General features: G+C 38.9%; 1 protein-coding gene across 2 annotated transcripts in view; it reads left to right on the top strand.

Moving 5' to 3' along the window:
* The window catches only part of CHRM3 (cholinergic receptor muscarinic 3), a 469,290-nt gene that overhangs the window by 138,540 nt on the left and 307,514 nt on the right, over positions 1-23,236 (top strand). The gene's annotated exons all lie outside the window — the stretch shown is intronic.

Raw genomic sequence — 23,236 nt, 5'->3', positions numbered from 1 at the left:
TGTACCTGTCACGTGTGTGCGTGTCCAGAGCAGAGTTTAGAAGTGTAGAATTTTACCTCTCCTTGGAGTAAAAAATGTCACTGGAAAGTTGCAATGTCTTTTGGTTCTTTAATATCTTATAATCTGGCAGTATAAAAATTTTATCTAATGTAATGATTTGAAACTGTTCGATTTTATTGTAGTTTTAACCAACAGGATATCTGATGATGCTTTCACTTACCCAAGTGTCATACGGTAATTGATACATGAGGTTTATGGTTTAATGGAAAGAGAATTATATTATGTCAGAAAACCTTAATCTTATCATCTGACCAGTTCCTTATAACATGAAGATACAGTATATCTGTGTATAGTCCAGGCCTCAGTTCCCTCTGTCTGCAAAATGAGAGGAAGAATTTCTGCTTTACCTAATTCATAAGATTACCTCAGAGGTCCACTGAGATAGTAATATGAAATTACTGTTTAACCGCAAACCCCATAAAAATGGTATGGCTGTGGCTGACTCATATTTCAAGTAGGGAGTTGGACAAAAGTTGTGATCATATTTTGCTTTTTATTTTTTTTAAGTTTTTTAAATTTAAATTCCAGTCATGTTGACATACAGTGTAACCTTACTTTCAGGTGTACAATTTAGTGATTCAGCACTTGCATACATCACTCCCTGCTCATCACAATAAGTGTGCTCCTTAATCCCATCTACTTTGCTTTTTAAGTTGGTTAATACAGTTTGATATTTTGCGTGTTGTTTCCCTAAAATATAAATGATAAAATCATAATTTTAATTCATGACTCAAATGAATTTCTCGTATTTGAGAAAATTATGTTTAAATTTTGAGAAACACGTTTCTCATGCACACTGCACACACCAGTCCCCACCAACCATAAGAATTGGGTTTCTGCTCCTGATTTCCATGATACTTTATTAGACTTAATTTTGGGTGTTTACACTTGGAGGAGAAAACATACATTAGGTATTTGTTATGTATAGTTTAATTTCAGGATACTAAGGAAATGATATAGAAATTCAATCAGATATTATCCATTTGGTTTAACATATTTAATTCCTTTTCCCTGCCATCTCTTTAGTACCTCGTATGACTATTCTCTTGCTAACAGAATACAGCTACTCAGTTTAAAGTAAAAGATTGAAAATAAAAATCTTAAATATATTTAGTAAGATTGAGAAAGACTTTTTCACTAAAATTAAATAAGCTGTTATATAACCAGGCCAGTGCAATGAGACTGATTTGCAAATTATTCTCCAGAAATTGGATATGATTATTATTGAAGGGGCAATGGTTTATTACACGAATAAAGTGTTTGCATTTAGGTGACACAAAAACCTTAATAACAGGTAACATATATTCACTTGGTAATATTGTAGCATAGTCCTGAAGTATGGGGGCTGTCTAGAGTTAGACGGGGGTTGCAACCTAATTCTTTCATTTTCCAGCTTTGCGATGTTGGACAAGTCACTTGACCTCTTTGTGCCTTTGTTTGCTCACCTGTAAAATGGGTCTAATAATAAAATTATTTATCTCATAGGGTTGTTGTATGGATTACTTGAGTTAGTAGAGTCAAGTGCTTAGGAGTGCTGTGTGATGCTTAGTAACTCAGCAGCATTAATGGTTATTATTCACTGGACAAGTGTGGGATTATGGTGACCAACACAGACTTTGGAATCAGAAAGCCCTAGGTTCAAAACCATTCATAAATTTATGGTGGACCTGGTCACTGAACCGTATAAAGTCTCAGTTTCTTGGTGGGGGGGGTAGGAAATAATTAAAATATACTTCACACTGCTTTGGTTAGGATGGTTTACAAGAGCATCTGGCAAGGAATGGTAGCCAATACCTGCATCGAGAGCTGTGAAGATACCATCACAAATTATTATATAATGCAGTTTTGAAGTAATTTATATCAGAGATCCTCTGATTCTGAAAATGTCCTTCTTGCCATATGTTATATTTAGGGGACTTTTAGAAATGTGCCCAATGACAAGATTTGCTTTGTTAGATCCAGAATTTCAAAAAAGATAAATGAATAATTTAAATCAAATCATAAAATGCACACATAACTTAAATATGGCATCCTGACTTTAAAAAAAATCCATTAGCCTTTTTAGGTCTATCAGGCATATCAGCTCAGTGTTTAATTTGTAATGAAGATTAGACTGTTACCACATTTAAAATGATTTTCTTTTCTAGAAAAATAGGAAAAGAAGAAAAGAGGTGGAAATGCAGAACCTGTGTCACAAAACGATGGGGAGAAAGGGCTTGCTTCTTCAGTTCCATGATCATGTAGTCTAAACCACATTGTGTGCTTATTCTTGTTATAAATAAAATTAAGGTATTGTCCTTTGGGCTCATATTGGACAAAATTCAGTGGTTGTACTGGGTGGCATATTTTAAATGAGTCATCACTTTTTCCCAAGGTGGGAAATCCTGATAATTTGGGCCAGTGATCTGAGCCAAGAGTCAATTGCCTGGCTGCCATGTATCACTCAGAACAGAAAGCCAAGCCTCCTTGCCTCACGTGTTGATTAAAAACCATCTGGAACCATGTCAGTGCTTGGTCAGTCCCGCTCTGTGGCCATCCATATCAGCACCCAGAGAGTCTTTCCCACGTGAATTTAACCTGACTTATTTCCAATTCAGATTGTCATATTCTCAGTAGCTGCTTTGTACACTCCTCTTACTCTTCCTGTTTATTTTTACAGCAGCGTTAGCCTTGAAGAGTTTACCCAGGATGAGGACAGTCATGGTTGGGGAGGAGGGTTTTGAATGTAAAGGTTTTGGAGGTGCATTCCTAGCTAACAGCCCACGTCCCATGGATGTGTACTTGGGGACCTTGCTGAGAGATGACCTTGGTGCTTCTTCTGAGCTCTTTCCACAGGGCTCTGCATCGTTCCATACTTTCAGTCCTTCTGCGGGGTCCACATTCACATCTTGAAGTCGTGTATTAAAATTTAGAGTGTAATGAAAAGAAAAAGCAGAGTCATGGTGCTCATCCAAACAAATGGTTTCTCATGTGGCCCTACTTATTTCCATGGCCATTATATATTTGTGATGTCTATCTCAAAAATTATTGGTGACTTTAGGAGTGTCCTTTAAAGGAGTTGAATTTTATATACATCCGTGGAATATATATATTATTAATCTGAATAGGGGAAGGTGGAATGTGTATATTGAGTAATTCAACATTCCTGTAGGTCTGAGCTGGTTTGTTTTGTTTTGTTTTGTTTTGTTTTGTTTTGTTTTAAGAAGTGCAGAGATGAGGGCACCTGGGTGGCTCAGTTGGTTAAGCATCTAAGTCTTGGTTTCGGCTCAGGTCATGATCTCAGGTCCTGAGATCGAACCCTGCATCGGGCTCTGCACTCAGCGTGGGGTCTGCTGAAGATTCTCTCCCTCTCCCTCTGCTCCTCCCCATGCACATGTGTGCTCGCTATCTCTCTAAAATAAATAAATCTTTTTTTTTTTTAAGAAATACAGGGAAAAACAACCACACCAAAAAATCCCCTCTAAGTCAGTAAGCAAAATCCTCATTATGTAGCCACAAGAAATTTTATCTGAAACTTATTTTAGTGGCTGTATATAACTCAGAAGCAGACATCAAATCATTTTGTTTAATGTTTATTCTTGAATAGTACCATTTTAACAGGAAAGACCTTTGGGTCCACTAAACCAGTATTTTAGCCCTCAACATTCCTCTTCGTTACTTAATGTACATCAGTTATATACAGAGGAGTCAATGCAGGCTAACTACAGAGAACTCTAAGTAACATACCGTATCTCAAGCCATTCAGCTTTCACAGATGGCTGTAGGTAGGTAAGTGGAAAGCATTAAGCCAGTAAAGATGTATTTAAGAGAGGAAAATGGGCTGACAGTTTTCAATGCATGAGCTATTTTAGATTGACATGCTTCTAGCAAAGAGGGATAATGTTTGAATGAATCATATATCAAGAATATTCATCCAGTTGTGTAAGCAGAAATATAGGACTAATGTAGGACTAATGAATATTCATCCAGTTGTGTAAGCAGAAATATAAGACTAATGTAGAAATATAGGACTAATGTAATCACAATATTAAAGCTTTGATAGGCTTCAGAAAGTAGGGCGCAATACAGCAAGAATAATATATTATCGAAAGAAGTGGGGTTTTTTTTTGTTATTCCCAAAGGTAGCACTTGAAAAATTTCCAGATTGTTTCCAGATAACTTTTTAAGTCTTTATTTTATGTATTTGAAGATTAGAATATCTCAGTGACTATTTTCTGACATTCATTTTAGCTAAAGAATTTACAGTCGTGTGTTGAAATATAGTAATAATAATGGTGACTACCATCTACCGAGCTAGTAACTTACAGTCGGGTTCCATCTCAAAATGTGCCATGTCATCATGTCATCTTCACAACAGCCGTGTAGGGACAGCCTCATCACCTTCTTTTTACAAAGGACATGTATAATGTGCATTATACAGTACTGATTCACATGCATACTTACATAACCTAAATTTGTAACAGCCTCTTCACTACAGAATGGGCGAATACATATGGAAGCATATCATATTTTATAAAAGTAGAAAACTAATTTGATTTTTGAAATAAAATTAATTTTGAAAATATGCTTCAGGTTTTCAGCCACATTTATTTTATATTCTAGAGAATAAATAGCTTATAAAATTATAATTAAAGGTTTCCCCTTTTATCCTTCTGCAATAACTGTTAGGAATAAAAATGAAAATCTGCACTTATTTGAGACCTCTCCTCAGTGACAGATACAAGCAGGTGTCTTTCCGGAAAATGCATTAAAAATGCACTTTTAAGACTGGACAGTTTATCCTTAAAGTTAAATAATATTTTATTCGAGATATTTTCTTAGGTCTTATATTTTTTTCTTATAACTGGTCAGTATAAATGCCATGAAATCAGCATGGGTTTCATAGTGAAATTGATTGCTTCCACAAAATTGAGCCTAAAACTCTTGGTCTCCAACAGATGTCTTCTCTACACCTCACCAAATGCTTTCACATTATTCTCTCCTTTCAGCTCAATTAGTTGAAAAGAATTTTGTTGATTTGTCTCATATTTTGCCTCTCTCTCCAACAGACAGATACTAACACTGCTTTACTGTCCCTTAGATGTGCCCTCAATGGATCCATTAGATGGATCCCAACAAGGAACACATAAATGTAATAAAAAATAAGCCTGGGAAGCAGAGATAGTTTTGAAGAAGCAGTGGTTTTAACACTTGCTGTTCAATAAGGAAGATATTTATAATCTGTTGAAGTCATTTAAAACTTGTGGGGACTAAATAATCTGAAACAAAAATCATGATTTAAATTACATTAGTTAAATACTAGAAGCTTGAGAACTCAGGTATTCCCTTTATTCATTCAAAAGGTATTTCTGGACCTCCTTCTATGTAGTAGGCCCTGAGCCTGTGAACAAGAAACAAATCCCTGTCCTCATGGAGATTTTCTAGGTAACCACTGGGGAGTGGGGAGCAGGAGGTATGGGGGAGGGAGTCCAATGTGTGTGTGTTTATGTATATATATACATATATATATAACTTATTTATTATAATTTACTTATAGTAATATATATCATTAAATATATGTATATGCAAATAGTAATAAATTCAACTTTACATAAAAGCAGTTGCTTTTTATAGCAAAAAGAATTCTTTTACTGAGGTTTCTCGAAAGCGTAGTTTTAGATTACAAAGTTGGAAATTCTTACCCGTCAAAACTCCATATTTTGATCACTTCCAGAAATGAAAATTTTGATAAATGATGACAGTCTTTGTTTGAAAATGGTTTGTGTGTTTCCTATCTTTTCTTAATTCATTGTAAGATTATTTGTAGATGTTCCAGAATTTAAAGGAGAAATCCTCAACAAGACTATTTTGTGCCTCATCAGATTGCACTGAGAGGGGCTTTGTTTATAGGGGCTAAGGGGGACAGAAAACTCACACGCCATGAGACCCAAAGGGGAAATATAACACAGAAGAGAAGCAATTCCAGTTTTGTATTCTTCAAAGGACGTTGAAGTGCTCTCTCTGCTAAAGCATGGAGTAGCCCGGGTGTGTTGTGCTTGTGTTACGTAATCATGTGCAAGTAGGTTGTAGAACCAGAGTCATTGGTTCATATACATTCCTTAATTAGAAATATAGTGTCAGATGTGCACTGCGAGCTTGTAACAAAAGGAACAAGGAAAAAAGGGGATAAACAAAGTGTCAGCCGTGCACTGTGCTGAGCCAGTTTTCCAACTGGAAAGTCAGTCAATCATTTTTAGTGATTTTTTGGATGCGATATAATGACCTCTTAAGCTCAGCAAATAAGTGGATATTAAACTCTGATTACTTAGATTGCAGTGATAGATAAAGTAGCCTATTCCTGTTGGGGGAGATGAAAAATATCACAGCTATTATGCATCCCTTTAAAAAAATATTTCTTTTCTTTTCATGAAGAACAGCTTCATGTTAGAAAACTTACCTACTTTGTAGGTTCTCTGGATATATGATTTTGGTGGCTTTCCCAAATCAAGATCACTTAACTTTCATGCCATTGATGTAAAAGGCAGTACTTGATACAAAATGTGCTATGAAAGATTTTGCAGCCATTCTTGATAGTGGATTTTTAAATTTAGCTTTTTAAAATAACCTAGATTAAAAAATAATCTAGTCAAATGATAATGTCTAATGGCTTTTTGACAATGGGGCAAAAACAGTGCTGAGGTGGAGGAACATGAATAGCTCATTGGTGCTAATTTTGTCTCTTTCCAGTACTCCATATAGAGAGCAAAAATAAGGGATTTCTGCCAAAGTAAAAGTTGTTGACAGAGTAATTATCATTGAGTCCCCATTCTGTGTACTAACAACCTGCAAGGTATTGCACTCTAATAGGAGAGTAATTACTGCTGTTTCAGTGACTACTACTCCTAGTGTTTGTCTATTAAAATATATTAAACAAGTTATAGAAATGTCAGAGTCTTGGGGCGCCTGGGTGGCTCCATCGGTTAAGCATCCCACTCTTGGTTTCAGCTCAGGTCATGATCTCAGGGTCATGAGATCGAGCCCTGAATCAGGCTCCACGTTCAGTGCAGGAGAGTCCTTTGAGATTCTCTCTGCCTCCCCCTCTGCCCATGTGTGTGCGAACTCTCGCCCTCTCTCTCAAATAAATAAATTTAAAAAATCTTTTTAAAAAAGAAAAAGAAAAAAAAAAGAAATATCAGAATCTTCTTTAATTAAACTGTGCCGGGAATGGCCAGCAATCCCTGTACCGAGGGATGAAAGATTATTCCAAACTTTGCTGTGAAAGGGAGGAGAAGGGCAAGGGGGTCAACGCTCGAGACGAAGACCCTTTGCTGTTCTTTGTTCCAGCTTTTATTGGTCCTTCAGTATAATCACAAATCCTTATCACCATTTCTCAAGCACATGATGTGTGACAAGGTGTCTTACTGAAACTGGGAGAATCTGTGTCTGGGAAAGACATGATATGCTAATCTGCGTGTTCTATGAGCTCTACTAAACATAGCCTAAGGGACAACGCATACATCTCTTAGATCAGAGGGCGACTGGGCTAAGAAAGCTTGGGGGAAGGCAACTCCCCGTGGCATTCCAACCGCGGAGTAGTCATGCAGGCCTCCCCATTCCAAAGGCCTACGCCCTTCTCCCCCTTCTCGGAAACCTTCCATGCCCTCCTCCGCCTCCCTGTTGCATTTTAGCAAGCCAGGTATCATGGCTGATTTCATGCTCTACATTAACCCCAGCAAAGCTGGAGATCTGGCTCCCACTCTCTCAAGGAAAAATCATGTAAGTTGCAAGCTGGAAATATAAGTCTAAGGCAACGAAGAACTCATTGTATAGAAGGAGTTCCGGGTTGTTTATTTCAGTTTTGTTATAATTCTCAGTGGAAAATTAACACTAAGTGGGGCCCAAAGGAGGAAGCAAATAAAAGTTGAATTGAATGATGTCCCTGCTTATCAATTTCTGGTAGAGATCAACCACAAACTTAGACTGTATTACCAAAAGTATTTATTTATTTTTTTAACTTTAAAAAGTAACTGGATCATGGACTTTAATCTCATCGTTTCCTTTATGCTGTGGGCTAGGAGATCCTCAGGGGCTGTGTGAGTAAGGAAAAGCCACTTAATTAGTAAAGAGAGCCCCCTCCCTTTGTTCAGACGCTCTTTTGCCCTCTCTCTGTCAACGCTCTTTTGCCCTCTCTCTGTCAACGTTGTTCAGACTTCAAGGGTGACCTCTGAATTCATCATAAAATCAGCTTAGTAGATTGCCAACAGCATTTTTAAATGATACACGAGAAAACAAAAAATGTCAGAGTATATCCCTCATTACTTTTTGTAAAACTTTTGTTCCATTTATACTTGTATGTAGATGAGTCAGGTCAAAGGTAAAATGTGTTTATTATTAGGGGCCACAGTCAAAAAAAGTTAGAAAACCACTGTTATTGGGGCGCCTGGGTGGCACAGAGGTTAAGCGTCTGCCTTCGGCTCAGGGCATGATCCCGGTGTTATGGTTCGAGCCCCACATCAGGCTCCTCCGCTATGAGCCTGCTTCTTCCTCTCCCACTCCCCCTGCTTGGGTTCCCTCTCTCGCTGGCTGTCTCTATCTCTGTCGAATAAATAAATAAAATCTTAAAAAAAAAAAAAAGAAAACCACTGTTATTTATCTAATCTGCTCTCATTCTTCTAAATTCTGTCTTTTTAATTTGTCTTTTTTAATTCACCCATTTTCAGAATCTTCATCTCAGTATCTCCTTTGTGTCTGTGTAGACAGCTCCCTGGTTCCTCAGTATCTCCCTCGTGACAGCGGACATGTAGCATAGAGATCCCTGTAGTGCTCTCTAAATGTCCTTTGAAGTAATGAGTTCATGGCATTCTCATAGCAGTTAAAAATTTTTAAGTCCAAGTGTGAATTTAGTTTTTAATCCCACTCTTTCTCTTCCCTTAATCCCTGTTAGGACCACCGGTAATCACCATCATGCAGTTGCCCGTTGGAATTTCTAGTCGTTTTTCTAGTTCCCTTGCCTATTTAACCAAAGTGAGTGATCAATCCAGAAGATACTATCACCTAATGTCCTTTAAAACAATCCTATTCTTGGGGCACCTGGGTGGCCCAGTCAGTTAAGCATCCAACTCTGGATTTCGGCTCAGTTTACGATCTCAGGTCGTAAGATGAAGCCCAGCATCAGGCTCCACACTGGGTGAGGAGCCTGCTTAAGATTCTCTCTCCCTCTCCCCCTACTCACCAATACCTTGTACACATCTGCCCACCCTCTCTCTCCTTCTTTCTCTCTCTTTCTCTTAAAACCAAACAAAAACAATCCTGTTCTTTACCTTGCCATCACTACTATTTGGTCCTGTGATTTTATACCTAAACTATTGCAACTAACATTGTAATAGGCTCTTTGACTCCAGCATTACTTCCTTCCGGTAGGTCCTTGCTGTTGCCGTTGGAATCCTTTCTAACACACAAATCTGAGTATTTTACTCTTTGTGTAAACATTTCCCATAGCCTCGCTCCCTTTGCCTTGAGATTAAAATCCAGATACATTTCAGTGAGAAGAGGCCCTCAGGTATCTGACTTCAGGAAATTCTCCAAACATATCCAACCCTACTCACTCATACAGCCAACATTCCAACTCAGGTCGGTATTCTCGGCTATTACACATGTTAAGATCTTTAGTGTTACTTGGCCATAGACTAGCCTATGTTCTCCTCTTTGCCTAGAATGCCTTTGCCTTCTGTTATACCTGGAAAATGCCTACACATCCATTAACATATTGGTTCAAGTTTTTTGCCTCATGTAAGAATTCTGAGTCCCCTGAGTCACCTTCTCTGCCATTACTTACTAAGTATTTATGGACCTGAAATCCTTCACTGTCTGTATGTTCATCTTCTTGTCCCTTATTGGGCTCTGAGCTTCTCTAACATCTGTATCGCCAAGTCCGCTTTGTAATCCAAGATAGAACCTGTCGCAGTGCTTAGCACTGGAAGGGTTCTCCGTCCATATGCGCTGAGTGAATTCTTATACCAAAAACATCTAAGGTATCTGCCAGTTCTCTTCCACTGATGGGACCTTCCTTATCCTCTATCCCCCACTGTACCACTGGGATAGTTCTTGCTAGACTCATAATAAGTATGACACAAAATGATACTCACAATAGCCATTCTCCATCCCTTTCCCTATATCTGTGAGTTTTATAATCTGTGAAAAGGTTGTATAAGCAAAGCAGTATGTCTCCATTATTCATAGTCCATGGAAACACCTTGATAACCAGTTAATATTCTGGACCTGGGTTAAGATCATGTTACATGGATTCACCAGTTTATGTTCCTACAGTGTATTCCCTAAAGATATGTTCCAATATGGGCACAAACACGTGTTTAAACACTAGCTTTTAAAATCAGATCTTGGGGGGGGGGGCGCCTGAATGCCTTAGTCGGTTAAGTGTCTGCCTTCAGCTCAGGTAACTATCTCAGATGCTGGGATCCAGCCCAACATGGAGCTCCCTGCTCAGTGGGGAGCCTGCTTCTCCCTCTGCCCCTTCCCACCACACTTGTGCACACCCTCTCTCTAGCTCTCTTGCTCAAATAAATAAACAAAACCTTTTTAAAAATAAATAAATAAATAAATAAACAAACAAATAAATAAATAAATAAAATCAGATCTTGGATTTCAGCTTAGCCTTGACCCTAATCTTGACCTTGAACACTGCTATACAACACATTTTCCCCAATTGCTTTATTATAATTAAAAGTTTTTAATTGAATACCGACAACTGACAATTTAACCACTGCATCAAATTTTAACATCAAATTCCGAGGGGCCGACTTTTTTAAACATAAGATTTTCTTCATAAGATTTCAGGGAAAGTTAGAAGAATTTCAAGAGAGATGATAGTGACTGGTTTAATTTGGTAAAGAAGACATTCCTGTTGCAGAAAGCTAATCAACATTTCTTGTGCCAAAGTTGATGACATTGTTACGTCTCACTGGATAGCCAGGATAGCTTATGCTTAATAAGGGAAAATACTGCATTGATTTTATAATTGTAGAGATATATAGCATTATTCCAATGACTATGATGTGCCCTACTCACACCTTTCCCCTTTTTTGCCATTGCAGTGCTCAGTTCTTAAAACAAGTGATCATTTCCAATGTGTCATCCAAATCAACCATTAAGGGGAAACAAAACATTTCATGGCCCTTTTGTTTTGGAATGAACAGCAGTGGATGTCATGTTGCATTTTTCCAAGTAAATTTAACAGTGATGCACAGACTAACTAGATACCACTTATTCATACAAAAAGGTACAAATGGTGAAGTACAGTAGTAACTTGTATGCAAAAGTTCTCTGGGACCAAAAATTTATGTATGCAAAAAACAGGAAAAAAGTATTGAGAAATGCTTAGTGTTGTAAAAAAAAATTAAACAATACCTTTATGCAAGCACATTATTTAGAAAATATATCAATACCTCTACTTCTCAGTTAATAAATTTATAGTTATGTTAGGAAATGAAATACTGTTAAACTGTTTTTGCTAAATCTTTCTTTAATATATTCTGCTGTGTTATTGTAACCCAGAAGCTAATATTTTTATGATCATTAATTTTTCCATATTTTTATACACTTGAAAATACAAAAAAAGATACAAAAAGTAATACAAACACCTCTAATCTTACTACCAAAAAAGTCCAAAGTAACTTCAAATATTTTTATACTCTAGACTATTTTAAGTTTTATTTTTAAGTAATCTCTATACCCAACATGGGGCTTGAACCTACAGTCCCGAGATCAAGAGTTGCACACTCCACCAACTGAAACAGCCAGGTGCCCCTATATTCTAGACTTCTAAAATTTAAATACTTATACACAAATGTGGGATTACAAAACTCATACCTTTTTCCTCTTAATAATATAATAATACATTCCCATTTTCCCATTTTTCTGTTCCTCTAATTATTATTCTAAAAGATAATTTAAGGATGCATAACCTTATGTCGTATGGGTGTACCATAATGTATTTATCCCACATTATTGGTCATTTCGTTCGTTCATTTTCATTCACTCTATGTGACAACTTTTGGGAAAAAAAAATCTAAACGTCCTTTGGTATAAATCTCTGACTATGTCTGAATCCTAACAGCTCCAGCCCTAAGCCCTTCTCTGAAGATCAGACTCCATTAACAAAGATGCTGTCATCACGTGAGTGACTAACAGATAGTTCTAAATTAGCACGTGTGCAATTGGACGGTGGATTTTCCCCATTCTACCCCAAACGTGCTTCTCCCCCCATCTATCTTGTTTCCCTTTTCCAAACACTACTCCTTTCCCAGGAAAACCAGGCAAAGCCTAGGTGCTGTTTTTCTTCTTTTTCTTCTTTCCTCATTTCCCACACGTAATTTGCCAGTACATTTTATTAAGTCAGTGTTCATAACACATTCTCCCACTCTTGCAGTACCACCTAGCCCATCTAGGTGTGCCTGGGCCCCTGTTGGCTGTCACTTCCCACTGGCTCTCCCTGTGACCAGTCTGGACACCTGTCACACCTCTCTTCTGCTCACAATCCTGTGGGGGCTTTCAGAACACCTCAATAAAGTCCAGACTCTTTCCTGTAGCTGCCAGGGCCCCATATGACAGTCACCCGCCCTTGTCACCCTCATCTTCCACCACCCTCTTCCTCTTTGGCTCTTTGTCTGCCAAGCCTTGTAGAAAATCCCCTCCCCTCACACTCAAGCTGCGTCTTCCTTTTTGTTCAGGATTCAGCGGACGTGCCATCGCCCTCAGTGGCTTCCTGCCCAGTGCGTAGGAAAGGAGACCCAACTGCTTTTAAACAGACCTCCACATTTTGTTTCCTGCATATGTGTATTATTTCTTAAATACTTGTGTATTTGCTTATCATACATCTACTCATCAGAACGTAACCTCCGTGGAAGCAGAGAAAAAACTCGGTCTCACTCACTCGCAGCTCTATCCCTAGAACCAAGAATAGTGCTTACTGTGTGGTGGAGACTAAATATTTACTAAATGAACAAATAAATCCATGGAGATGTATTACTTTAATTTGTATTAAATAGAATTTCTCAGTCAAAAAAATTTTTTTAACATTTTTTTAACTTTTTTTTTTTAACTTTTTGCTTCTCAATCTTTAGTCCCCATACCTCCAAAATACCAGTTTTCCTTCTTATCACCCCAGTTATGTGGCAGGGCTAAATTTCCTGCACCGCCCCCCATATCCCACAGTGCATGCATAATTTTGTTTTGCCAGTTCAGTGGACAGTATTTAACCAATTTTCACACTAGTTTCTACCAGTGGGGCCCAAGTAGTTTGAAATTTGAAAATCTTTTTCATTAGAAAGCCCACTCATCTTTTTTTTTTTTTTTTTACGATTTTATTTATTTATTTGAGAGAGAGAGAGAAGGTGCACAACCAGAGTGAGGGGGTAGGGGCAGTGGGAGAGGGAGAAGCAGACTCCCTGCTGAGCAGGAAGCCCCACACAGGGCTTGATCCCAGGACCTGGGATCACGACCTGAGCCAAAGGCAGATGCTTAACGGACAAAGCCACCCAGGCGCCCTTCACTGCTGACCCAGTCCATGCAGGCCTCGTGTTTCTGATGACATCTGGAAGTAAAGGATGAAGCAAATGGGGACGCGTTTATTGAGACCTTGTTAGTATACTTGTTTTCATTTAAGTACTTACATATAAGTCACTTGATCCTCATGACAACCCTAGAAAATAGATATTATCCCTTTTTTCCAGGCAAAGAGATGTTCTCTGAGGGATTATGGTTCATCGAACTAACAGGTTGTAGGACTTAAATGTGTGCCCAAGTCTGGCTCGTGCCAGAGCCTGAACTTTTAATGCGACATCGTAAAAATAAAAGGTTTGTGTCTGTCATCCAAAGCTTCTGAGCCTTGATCATTACGTTTCAGTGTGGATTCTGGATATCCGTTTTCTATTCAGAGCATTTTTAAAAGAAACAAGTGTCATTCCTTTAGAATAGTTTCACAGACTCGCGTATCTGTTTTACTAAATAAAGGAAAGTTTCGCAGGTAGTGAAATGGAAGAGACCGGAATCCATCATTTATACAGGCAAAGAAATGATAAACTGCTCTTGCACATTTCAGCAAACCTTGTATTTATGCATTAATAAAATCACATCATCAAAATTGGTGCAGATGGGATTTATATCATGTTCTAGACTTGCCTTCCTTCTCATAAAGGGAAATGTGTCCTTTATCCCAAGGTTGATGTGGGGCGAAAAGGCAAGAAACCATAAAGGGATCCATCTAGGTGCAAACCTTTTCTTTAGATTATATAATCAAAATTATGAATATTTATTTGTTTCCAAGAATAAGTAGATCATCACAGAAATGGCTTCAATCAGGAAGATGAGGTCAGTTTAGAGCGTGCATGGAATTGTTAAAGTTCCCCAGAGAGCTCACTTCAGAAAGAGTCTTCAGAATGTCACTAAAATAACCAATGTTTGGGATAAAAAGTAGAAGAACAAGAATGACTGAAGCTAAAAAAAAAAAAATTAAGTATGAGGTTTGAATCACTTTTATACTAGTTCTTCAGATGTATGAATGACCTTTTCATGATTGTTCCTTTTTTATCCCAAACATTTAGCCATAGAATTCAATAATCGTGAAAAATTTCAAATGGGTTCTCAGAATTCTAAGTTTTTATGCTATAGCAGTCATCTATTTCGGGGCAAGGAGGCAACGTTTTAATGAAAAAGTTAGGTTTTGTGATTTTTTTAATTAACAGGAGGTAGGCATAGGGAACTGGAGTGTCTTCATTTATGGTAACTGTGCACACGGCTCAGTGCACATTTGACAAGAGGCTATTTGTAGGAAGCTAATTTCGAGTGGAAACAAATAGTTGTGAAAAATGAGGAAATCCTGCTTGGAAAAAAAAGTGTGACAGGATCACATCAAATAGGAGTGTTAGAGTAATTTACTATTCTAGGCAATCCAGCAGCTGGTTTATCTAAAGCGTTCCTCTTTTTCATGAGCCCTGGAACAGGGACAGGAAATGGCTCAAAAAGCATGCTGACTTTCCTCTAACAGATTTCTGTAAAACTTTAATAGCAAAAAATGAGTTTTAGAAGCTCAATTCTTAGCCATTTTGGGGACTCTTTAATGAGACAATGCATATATTTCTAACTTTAGTTACTCAGAAATTATCCTAGAATGGAGAATTTTCAAATAGAGTAAGGATAAAAGGAAACAAATTTCTGCTTATGTCATTCATAAAAAGTGTACTAGATTGAACTCAATACTTAGAATCGGTCTCATAGAATAATGAAGATTTTGGCTAACCATTGAGAAAACAATCCAGAGACCTACTGTAAAGTAGGATGTATGTAACATTTTATAAAACTGCACTTAATTGTTCCAAATAAGGAGATAGTCGGACTGGTATAAATAGTAATTGGAATCCCAAAAGATACAAGAACTAGAGGAGGTAAAGGAAACAGGTGAATCATACAATGTAAAAAATGTATCCTGAAAAATATTTAATGCAACTAATAACCTATAGGTAGGATTATCTTTTTAAAAAATCATCCCAAGAGATTTGAGTGAAATCTCTTTATAAAGTCTCCCCCCCCCCCCAAAAAAAAAGTAAAGTTTCCTTACCAGGGACTGGGGGATGGGGAAGATGGGGAGGTGTTGGCAAAAGATATAAACTTTCAGTTATACTGTAAATAAATGAGAGATATATCATAGGATGTATGATTCCACTGCAGTGGTTAGCCACTGCAACTAACGATATTTTTACATAACAAAATGCATTTTTCATTGGAATTTTTGTCTCCTTGACTCTAGATTTTATTTGGGTTGTGGAGAACAAAAATCAAATGCTGAGTATGAGTTTCCCAATGTCAGCGTAAAAAATTACCACACGGGCCTGGGTGGCTCAGTCAGTTAAACATCTGCCCTTGGCTCAGGTCATGATCCCAGGGTCCTGGGATCAAGCCCCTCAGCTGGATTCCTACTCAGTGGGAAGCCTGCTTCTCCCTCTCCCGCTCGCCCTGTATGTGTGCGCACGCTCGCTATCTCTCTCTGTCAAATAAAATAAAGTCTTTTAAAAAAAAATCAGTACAAACTTTGTTTATTTTCTCACAGTTCTGGAGGTCATAAATCCAAAATCAAGATGGTGACGGGCTGCAGTCCCCGCATGAAGGCTCTAGGGAGAATTCTCGCTCTTCCAACTTCCAGCAGCTGGTGGCATTGCTTGGCTTATGGCCACATCGCTTTTATCTCTGTCCACATCCGCTCCTCTTGCATATGGGTCAGATCTCCCGTGGCCTCCCTCTTGCACATCAAACACATTTAGCGCTCACCCAGGTAATCCAGGATAATCTCCCCATCTCAAGATTCTTAATCACATCTGCAGAGACTCTTCTTCCAAATAAGATCACAAGTGCAGGTTCCAGGGATTAGGGCCTGACATCTCAGGGGGCACATTATTTATCTACTCTATGCTGCATGGAGTTTCCTTTTCTCAAGTACCTTTAAATCTAATGTAGTTTGTGGAACATATTAAAATGTAGGTGTTAACTAGAGCTTTTTGTTAATTAAAACTAATCAAAGCTATCATAGCTCTAATAGTACAGGATAGCAGGGATTTGGGGTGAAAAAATCAGCTCTGTACCCAAATTACTTTTTACCCCAAATACTTCATCTGTTCTCAATAACTAAGGTCATACTTAAAGCTCTATGGTTCTGCGCTAATTGAATGTTGCAGAAACCAAGTTTTTAATGTTTCAGTACAATTTATTTATTAGAAATTTATATTCCCAAGTTTCTTGACACATTTCCCCTAAATGGTCCTCGTTGATGTGTATTGAAAGTACATTAGAATACTTGCTATTAGGTATTTTTAAACTTCGGTGGCTAAGTGAACTCTCTCTTGTTCTTGTTCTGTTTTCTAGTGATAATTTCTTCACATTCAGGCAATTTGTTCTCATGGTAAAGAAATTAAGAAGATCAAAAAACAACTCTGGTCTGGTCTTGTTTTATAACATGTCCAGCTGGGAAAATGATACACGTTAAAACACCACGTGAACAACACTGTTTTCATCCCAAGCATCTTTGATTGTGATTCAGAAGCATGTCTGCAAGAGCAGACCAAGCAATAGATAATAATGTGAATCCGGAGATTATGTCATTGTATCTGTTATTATGTTAATTAGTTTAACTGAATGACTGATGTCCAGCAAGACATTACTCACTTTGGAATGCATTTCACTGGCAATTTATCATAGTAATAAGAGGCAGGAGAGACATATTAGTTCCTTAAGTGGCAGCAATTATACCTGCTAATGGAAAGAGAAGCTGTGGTTATTAAAACACACTGTATCTTTTGCTTCAGAGTTGGTCATCTTTACTTAGATGCCTGATTTCAGTTCCTTTTAATTCAGATTCTTCTGTGTACGTTTATTACCTTGAAGGATTCTCCAGTCCCAGGTGAATTATTTGCTTTTTATTCTAACTTTTTGTCAAATACAATGGGATTTGAATTCCTAGTGGGGCATGAACATTTCTCCTAGGAATGTGGATTTGAAGGGAAATTTGTAGAAACTTACTTGCTCTCCATTGACCCCACGTTCATAGAGAAATATTGGCAATTTAGTTATTGAGCTGTAGGCTCTTCCACACAGCCAGGCTCCTCCCTTATGGATCAGTGGGTCCGCGGCAGAGAGGCGGTCTGAGAAGAAAGGGTGCCCACGGAGTGCAGCTCTCTCTCGGTAACAAATACGATTCCTTTCACTGAAGACAAATACATACAATGTGTCTGGTGCAAGCTCATTCTCAATGATAGATTAAAAAATCTTTGCAGAATGTACCAAATTTGTGTGGAGTGAAATTAACCAGATCAAGATCTTTGTTCCAGGATGACTAGAAGAGCTTTCTAAGAAACACGTCACTGTATTGAAGGACTGAATGAAGTAGCCCTGTATTTCCTAGCTATCTCAGGAACTTCAAATGAATTCTTTGCCACAATTTCATGATTGCCCTTTCTTAATTGGAAATAGTGTTATAATATCCTATCAAAGAAATATTTAAGAATTATTGTTAGGGGCTTTCAACCTACCTCTGACCTCATTAAAACCAGTAAGCTCTCTTTAGGTACTTGCTCTCTACTTTAAGAAAGGAATTTGACGACGTCCTTTTGGCTGTAGTTAAACGCTCTCAGTGCAACACACATATACGGAAAAAATACAGTTCCGTTCTTTTAACCCTAAAACACTTTCAGAATTTATTCTGAAGCAATAATTCAAGCAGTGCCTTGGGTACTGCTCATTGTCTAGGGACATGATCGGCTTCAAGTCACCCACCACTCCCGTCGGTGAAGACTTCTGTACGTGGAGGTGAATGTGTGGCTTCCATGATATCATGGAGCATGTGATCCACATCACTCGGCAGGAGGCTGTCTGCTCCAGGCTCCAGGATGCTTCCCCCACCTCCTCTGCCCCACTTTCCTGTGACACTTACTGATGAAATCTGGATAAGTAGCAACCTCGAGGCGGGTCTGTTATGGCACAGTCTGTGGTTTTCCCTGACTGACTCCCCATTTCTTTGACACCTGCTGGTGGGTTCTCTCTAGTTCCTCATGGTGTCTTCACTGTATCCCATTCTGCTCCAGTGAGGCTGACACTCTGCCGTCCCTTCCCCCTGCTGTGATGTCCTGCTCTGGCCAGTCTGCACACAGCCCCTCAGCCACTTCTGAGCCTGTCTCTACTTCCAGGAACTGAGCCAGGTTAGGAAATGGAATTTGCTTGATCTCCCCTGTCCAGTCATGCTGGGCAGCCATGTTCTCATCATGGGACTGTACCCCAGGCTGGTGTGGGCAGCCTCTTTCCAGAGTCCAAGTAGGGAAATGAGACAAAAGCCCTGGTTTGCTTTGCTTTGCACTCTCTTCTTTAACCTGCCCTCCCATCCCATGGACAGCATGGAGAGAACAAAATAGGAATACATACCCCTTAGCCTTCTCCCTTCTGGCCTTTTTCCTGGGCCTCCCCTCTTAGTTCACTCTTCCCCAGGATCCACAAAAGGCAGCTTTTCCTGGATCATATACTTCTTCCGAATAGAAGCCGAATCTTAATCTCTAAGGAAGAATAGGGGCACGATCTCTGTTCCCCGGGTTATCTGCAATCCGAGTACTCCTCTGCTTAGCTCCTGGCAAAGTAAATGAGAGCAATGGGAATTCAGCAAGTCTGTTCTCTACATGTCATGCCTGGCTCTCATTGCCCCCTGCTAGAGAGAATCAGGTTCTTTCCATTCTGAGCCCTTGACAGAAAGAGAAAGACTACATTAGAACATAATTAAAGGAGAAAATGTAGGAGACATTGGTTTAATAATTACAATCACACTATCTCTAGTACTTACATAAGTGATGTGTGTATACATACATATGTAAGTATAATAGTCTTGTCACCTGCTAGCTATATGGCAATAAGAAATCTGCTTCACTTTGTAAGCTTTGGTTTGTACTCTCTAAGATGTGGCTATAAAAACACATAACTTGTAGGGTTGTTTTTAAAATGGTAAACAGGATTTAGTAGGTGAAATGATAGGTACAGTCTTCAAGAACCTTTGATACAGATCTCCTCATGATCTTTGACTCTGCACTCGGAGTCATTTCACAAACAGGCACATATAACTCATTGCATAATAACTCAGATGGCTACTATGAAGTCTATCAAAAGAGCCTTTGTAATGATTTTAAACTAAGAAAAATGTAAATATGATGGCAGTGCAAATTATCAGGAAATACATTTTTGTTTTGGTGGTAGGTTAGTAATTTCAACCAATTCGTCAAACTTGTGCCTTTGGAAAATGATCGTAACCATTGGGGTTGAAGAAATCCACTCCCCTTCATACTAAGAATTCTGATTCCAATGAGAAAGAATAAGAGGGGGCAGAACAAGGTGTCAACTTTATTGCTAATAAAATCAAAGCTGGAGAACATTGGTTTACATAGGTGCTGAAGTGGGTTTCCCAATACTGACTGTCAAAGACGTAGACCAAGACAGCAGAGCTGGATGGAGTCCGGTGTCCTCACAGGGGTGGAATCCGTTCATACAAACATCCAGAGTGGAGGGACGTAGAGGAGGCTCACTTGAGCCCTAAGAGATTTGTATTTTAAGATGACTTCTCTAGGTTTATAATTTCCCCCATTGTGTGTTATTTTAGTAGTTTAACTGAATTCTGAAGATTCATCTAAAATTGGCTAGCTACTCCCTTCCTAGGAAATCAAAAAGGACACTTATGTTATACTTTTAAAAAACACAACAACAGAACAAAGAAAGGTCAGAGTGGCGCTTCTCATACGAACAGGTCAGAAGCTCCTGCTCTCGCTGGGAGAGGGGAGAGCCATCCCAGATGTGGAAATCTCTTCCCTTTACTTCCTGCAAGTTTTTACCAACATCAACAGTGCTGTGATTTGCAAATGGCCAGACTGTCAGACACACTCAGATCTCTAGTAACACTTGTAGATCAGCTTTATTTGCTTGAGGCTGAGCATTGATCTGTCCATTGTTTCAAATAATTGATAGTTGAGGGCACTTTTTAAATGAAAACAGTGAACCGGATAAAAGATGTTCCCTTAAATCATGTATCATGCTCAAAAATGTGAGCTGGGAAATACACTCTGGAGAGAAGTAAGTGACTTGGCTAGAGGTCACCTTGGCGAATGGGGTATATTCAGATTATCTGAACCCCTAGCTTTGGGTAAAGAGGTTCCCATTCCTTCTCATCTAACCACTTGCAAACAAAAATAACAAGAAATAAACTCACACTTCGTCCTCTCTGATAGTCGGGGCTACCGCTATGAATAATTCTGGGAAAATGGGAGGAGGGGAAGGTGCCAGATTAAATTTAGGGATTTATGTGAAAGTCTACAGCGAATTGGAGTCCCTGGTGCCAAACTTTCTTGCCTGCCCAGTTCGAGATGACAGCAGCTACTGAACAGGGATGCTGGGGAGCTCTCTCTTGATATACTCACTCTACCCAGAGAAATAACCTAAAGATCATAACAATTAAGGGGCTACCCAATAAAAGTCACTGACCAGGCCTTTGATCTCTCTACCACGAAGTGGACAAGCCCTCCCCAGTGTCCCAGACCTTCCAGTGAGCTTTTAGGGCTTTGCATGTTATTAAGAACAGACAAACCAAGGGGCGCCTGGGTGGCACAGCGGTTAAGCGTCTGCCTTCGGCTCAGGGCGTGATCCCGGCGTTGTGGGATCGAGCCCCACATCAGGCTCTTCCACTGTGAGCCTGCTTCTTCTTCTCCCACTCCCCCTGCTTGTGTTCCCTCTCTTGCTGGCTGTCTCTATCTCTGGCAAATAAATAAATAAAATCTTTAAAAAAAAAAAAAAACAATAGACAACCAAGGAGCATAAGCTATTTGAGGAAAGACTCCAACAGAAGTGTTCCAGAAACATAGTGCAGAGAAAATCACAGGGAAAAATTTTAACAAGGAAACAGTATAAAAACATCTATCAAAACTGAAGGACAAACGTCTCCAGTTTGAAGAGGCATGCCATTGTCCCGTGCTTAAATGAATTAAGATTAACAATGAGGCACATGACTGTGAAATTTAGAGCATCTTGGAGCCCTGCTATTTGGTGTAATCTCTGAGACATGTCCTCCCACCCCGAGGAACCACCATGGACACACGCCTCCTTGAAGATGGCTGGGTGAAGACAGTCACCACCAGCTGTCCCTTCCCACAGTAACATTCCATACGAGCCCTACTGCTTCAGACTTCTTTTTTTCTTAGCGATTTCTGTCTACCACACTTCATTACTCTCCCCTGATCAGTCAGGGCAGTCCCAGGCCATCAGAAGTCTCAGAAATGCCCAACTCCAAATGGAAGTGGTCAAAGCTCCGGTCCCCTCTCTTAAAAGTAATCATTGTACTGATTCCTAAATGCAGATAGATATGTGGGCACTGGGCATTCCCATCTTTCTTCCCACTGGAATTCAATCTCTCGATACTGGTCAATGTGTTAGAGGAGAGCTGACTTCTTTGACTTCTTCTTCCAAGCCCTGGCTCAGCCAGTATGTCCTGTCAGCTACCATTTAATTATAAAAGTACCATGTGCCGGACGCCATGCTGAGTAATTTACATATGATGTCAACTTACTTTTACAAGCATCCTATGGGGACGTTACAGCATTCCACATTGAAACTTGGATTTGACCTAAGGCTGCATTATGAGCCATTTTGCCACCAAAATCTCCTGCAAGTTGCCACGTAGGAATTACAGATTTGCACGGGAGTACAGATGGGGGTGCTGGGGGAAATATTCCTTTATGCAGAATGATTTTGAGCCCTGGGGGATTCCCGCAGTGAGTGCTGGAGATCCTAGACCACCTTGATGAAATGGAGAAAAGATACCAATGTATACATTTTTCACAAATTCAGTCCTCTTTTCCAGGCACTTAGGTAGATCAGAGATATTGCTAATTTTCTGTCTGGAATGGAGAAGTGTATCATTTCTAGACTATATATCAGTAAATTATTGTTAGAAATGTGATATTGATGAAGGTCATGTTGAATGAGATTTCCTAATTCAGTATAAACTTGTATCAGGACAATGTGCATGTTTTCCAGCCAGTGTGCATCATAATTAATAATCATCAGCAATGAGCAAATTCATACATTTTTATTTGTCTCTACTGCTCTTTTAAACCAGTTTATTTAAATGAAGCCTTCTATTTCCATTAAGTACTTAATACATCAAATCTTTGTTCTCAAGGATTATTGGATTTTTATGCATCATTTTGATGTAATGATACGCCCCTGGTCAAATAGTTAAGTAAAGTGACAAGGAAGGCCAGTTCTTCATGGGTGTGATCTGGGATGTTTGTTATTTACACACATCCATTGTCTCAAATTTCTTTTAAAGGAACTATTTTTATTTAAGAGAAATCAAATCATGTTATTAAGGATGACACAAAACATTTCCAAAGTACAGAGAGAGGAAAACTAGCTTGTATACTTTACATCTAATCCTCCCTTGTCTGTGATTCTTTATATCCCTCTTGGAATTTAACTTTCACTTCCAATACTCTTCCTTCTCCAGAACATCCTTACCTTCTGCTTCGCTTAGCAGGTAGTGCATACCCTCCCATTCACGCCAAGCCTCCAAGGGTTCTCTGGCATTGGGAGGACTTTGACCTGAGCCTTGTTC

The sequence above is a fragment of the Ursus arctos genome, unplaced genomic scaffold (assembly GCF_023065955.2).
Source record: "Ursus arctos isolate Adak ecotype North America unplaced genomic scaffold, UrsArc2.0 scaffold_7, whole genome shotgun sequence".
Lineage (NCBI taxonomy): Eukaryota > Metazoa > Chordata > Mammalia > Carnivora > Ursidae > Ursus > Ursus arctos.
This window is presented reverse-complemented; position numbering and strand designations above follow the sequence as displayed.